Below are 4,684 nucleotides of genomic sequence, written 5' to 3' on the forward strand. Positions count from 1 at the left end.
AGAGAAAGATTGATTCTTGATCAGTACGGGTGTCAGGGGTTACGGGGAGAAGGGATTAGGAGGGAGAGATAGATCAGCCATGATTGAATGGCGGAGCAGACTTGATGGGCCGAATGGCCTACTTCTACTCCTATCACTTCCGACCTATGACCTTATGACAGGTTTAGTGGGATATGGGCCAAACACAGGCAGGTGGGACTAGTGTAGATGGGACATGTGGTCAGTGTGGGTAAGTTGGACCAAAGGGCCTGTTTGCACACTGTATGGTTCTATGATTATACTGTATAAAACAGCATAGCACAGGAACAGGCTCTTTGGCCCATAATGTCCGTGCCAAAAATGATCCAAGTTAAACTAAGAAGTAAGGAACTACAGATGTTGGTTTTACAAATGGACTGGAATTTAGAAGGATGAGAGGAGATCTTATCGAAACGTATAAGATTATTAAGGGGCTGGACACGTTAGAGGCAGGAAACATGTGTAAGATGTTTGATCACATTGAATGGCGGTGCTAGTTTTTTTCTGCACTATCAACGCTCCTGCATCCAAGTCCAGTGTCGGGGAGCAGCCTGGTTTGATCCCGCCTCCTCCGTGCTATTTGTGGGATCAAACCAGGCTTTCGCCTGCTCCCTGACGGCCGCCAGGCTGTTTGACACCAAACATCGGAGCCACTGGGCTCTCCCATTCCCGACCAGGACATCCCGCGCGGGGACGTGCGGGCAGCTGCTCTGGTACACTGACCACAGTTGCGCCGCAAAAACCCTTGGGGGTTCTCCCTCCATCTGGAGGGTCTTCCCTAATCGGGCAAATGGACCCTCATCGCCCATCCCCAAAACTTCCAGGACCTCGTCCCGTAGGAGATCGTAGGTCCTGGTCCCTCTTTTACTCTCATCTGAGAGGCATTGGAGGATCGAGCTGTCCAGCATGTATCGTTTTGCTGTTGTGTTGTTTTCATGTCCTACATTAAAGCTGACACCAGTAGGAGGATGGAGGAGGCATCGGCCTGGGACAAGGTGTAGGTGTATATGTCTGACATGAAAATGTACATACTTGTAATATAGTTTTGCCCGGGACACGTGCAGTAAAGGTCAGCCTAAAAGATGGGGACAGTACGTTCGCAATGGAACACTAGTTAGTTAAAACCTCAGGGGTCTGGATGTGGAGAATCGGGAAAACATTGCTCAACCACATTATTTAATTGATTCGATAAGCTGGGGTTATGCAAATCAACAGGAGGGACTGTAAGATTTGAGAAGTTTTCCCTCATTCTGCAAGCAACACCTAACCAAAGAGCTGCAGTTTGGACATTTTAAACGGGAGACTGGGGCTGATAGCGGAGAAAAGCAGCGGTCAGTTTACCAAAGGATGTCACAATTCGTGGGTCCTAAGATGGCCGCAGGACCTCGTGACCAGCCACAAGATCAAAAACCCCACAGCCCAGTCTCTAGGTTTCTGCAAAGCCACGGCCAGAACAATGGATGGATATTGGCCATGCAGAAACCTGCGAAACCAGGTCGAAGTCCAGACACTGGGGCGCTGACATCAGCATGCTTCACAATGCCCCAAGCCGACCTACACAGTTAATCTCGTTAAGGGGGCACAATAGCCCATAGAAAACTACCTGGTAGGTGATGGGAAACCAGTTAAACCCATCACCTCGCAACGAAATACCAATTAACACCGTCTGGCCATCCCCGGTACCCCTGGACATAACGCAGGACAAAGGGAAAACTCAATACATATCTTTTAAACAAAGAGATCCCAAGATCTGGCGGGAGATGGGACGGGTCAGAATAGTATAACTGGCCACGACTTTTGGGTTTTAAACTCAAGTCAAACGGATGCAGGAGGAAGAAAAGACAGGCAAGAAGAAGCGAAGTGCAAGAGAGAGGAACCGGCACGCAACTGGAGAAGAAATACTGCAAGAAAACCTGCAAGAAACGGAAGGAAGAAACTCAGGGGACAAGCACGACCCTCACAGAAAGCAGCGGAGAAGCAGCACGAACAGCCAGTAACCCCAGTAATAGCCCCATGGTGAGCATGTACCCCGATCCTGCATATCCTGGACATAGTTTAGTGTAGAGGGGAGGGTGGTTTGAATAAACATGGGTGTGTAAAGGAATATGTGTTGGTCAATTTTGCGATGTGTCGTACGTTCCCCATCTTACAGTCGTGTATATGTCTTGTAGAACTGTGCGTTTTAGAATTCAGAGAAAAAGGTATTCATGTATATGTCTTGTAGAACTGTGCGTTTTATGATTCATAGTCAAACGTATTCATGTAATTCGGTATGTGTCTTATAGATATGTCTTATAGAACTGTATAAGTATTCATGGACAATAGTCCCAAGCGCTCAATAAAAGCCTTTTCCATTTAAACCCTGGTCTTCAAATCTGGTCTGGTTGAGTTTTTTTCTGCACTATAAACGCTCCTGCATCTAAGCCCAGTGTCTAGAACCGTAGGGGGTGAGTGGGTCGAACCACTCACGGGAAACCAGTGTGCGCGGCCTGGTCAAGGGATCAGAGCAAGGCACGGGGACCTTAGGTCGGGCGAAAGCTCGGCGCAGAAACCCCTTACACATGTTCCCAATGTTGGGGGAGTCCAGAACCAGGGGCCACAGTTTAAGAATAAGGGGTAGGCCATTTAGAACTGAGATGAGGAAAAACTTTTTCAGTCAGAGAGTTGTGAATCTGTGGAATTCTCTGCCTCAGAAGGCAATGGAGGCCAATTCTCTGAATGCATTCAAGAGAGAGCTAGATAGAGCTCTTAAGGATAGCGGAGTCAGGGGGTATGGGGAGAAGGCAGGAACAGGGTACTGATTGAGAATGATCAGCCATGATCACATTGAATGGCGGTGCTAGTTCAAAGGGCCGAATGGCCTACTCCTGCACCTATTGTCTATTGTCTATAAATAATGCCACAAAGTGCTGGAGTAACTCAGTGGGTCAGGTAGTAGCTCTGGAGAACATGAAGAGATGACATTTTGGGTCAGGACTCTTCTTCAGTCGGCACATGATCTATATCCCTTTATTCTCTGCATATCCATGTCCCTATCTAAAAGCCTCATCAGTGCCACTATCGTTCCTGCCCCACCACCACACCTGCCAGTGTGCTCCACGTACCCACCACCCTCTGTGTAAACAAAAACCTGCCCTGCACATCTTCCCAGATGACTACACATAACCAGTCTTTGACATTTCCGCCCCAGAGAAAAAGATTCTGATCGTCTACCCTATCTATGCCATTCCTAATTTTGGAAACTTCTCTCAGCCTCGAGCGCTCCAGAGAAAACAATCCAAGTCTGCCTAACCTCTCAATAGACAATAGACAATAGGTGCAGGAGGAGGCCATTTGGCCCTTCGAGCCAGCACCGCCATTCAATGTGATCATGGCTGATCATTCTCAATCAGTACCCCGTTCCTGCCTTCTCCCCGTACCCCCTGACTCCGCTATCCTTAAGAGCTCTATCTAGCTCTCTCTTGAATGTATTCAGAGAATTGGCCTCCACTGCCTTCTGAGGCAGAGAATTCCACAGATTCACAACTCTCTGACTGAAAAAGTTTTTCCTCATCTCAGTTCTAAATGGCCTGCCCCTTATTCTTAAACTGTGGCCCCTGGTTCTGGACTCCCCCAACATTGGGAACAATGTTTCCTGCCTCTAACGTGACCTTATAGCTAATACTCCCAACTCCAGGCATCATCTCCCACACTCAAAAGATGCACAGGTTTGAAGGTTAATTGGTTTGGAATAAATGTAACTTGCCCCTAGTGTGTGTAGGATAGTGTTAATGTGCAGGGATCACTGGTCAGCACGGACTCAGTGGGCCGATGGGCCTGTTTCCGCACTGTGTCTCTAAACTAAAAGTGTACATTTTTACCAAAGCAAATTAACTTACAAACGCACACATCTTTGGAGTGTGGGTGGAAACCCACGCAGGTCACGGGGAGAACGTACAAACTGTCTTATGAACAACCAGTGAACAAAACCGTGCAACAAGCACATTTTACACCACCTTTTAATTAAACCAAGCCTTTGGAGAATATTTCCTTCCTGAATTTTTGAAAACTGGCTAAATTGCTGACTTTTTTTAATGTGCAACCTGTCATCAACATAAGCAAGGCCAATAGTTTCTGATGAACTTGCTAATGTGTTGATTTGTTTAAAGCAGTGCGTCCACTATAAAGGATTTAAACAATTCAGTTATAAATCCAGCTAGCAAAAGGGTGCAGTTTGTTGTGCTAGATTCCCTGCCCTGAGATTCCTGTATCGTGGCCAGACTCCCATACTCAGTGAATGGATTTTTATCTGTCATCATTTACTGCACAAATAATAAGTATTGTCCATTTTTCTGGTCAATGGAGCGTTGTGCCATTTAAAGTAGTTATGCCTAGTGGTAGAGTTGCTGCCTCGCAGCGCCAGAGACCCGGGTTTGATCCCGACTACGGGTGCTGTCTGTACGGAGTTTGTTCGTTCTCCCCGTGACCCGCGTGGGTTTTCTCCGGGATCTTCGGTTTCCTCCCACACTCCAAAGACGTGCCGGTTTGTAGGTTAATTGGCTTGGTGTAATTGTAAAGTTGTCCCGAGTGGTGTGTGTGGGATAGTGTTAGTGTGCAGGGTGATCGCTGGTTGGCATGGACTCAGTGGGCCGAAGGGCCTGTTTCCGCACTGTATCTCTAAAGCAGA

The sequence above is a fragment of the Rhinoraja longicauda genome, chromosome 14 (genome assembly GCF_053455715.1).
Source record: "Rhinoraja longicauda isolate Sanriku21f chromosome 14, sRhiLon1.1, whole genome shotgun sequence".
NCBI classification, from domain to species: Eukaryota; Metazoa; Chordata; class Chondrichthyes; order Rajiformes; family Arhynchobatidae; genus Rhinoraja; species Rhinoraja longicauda.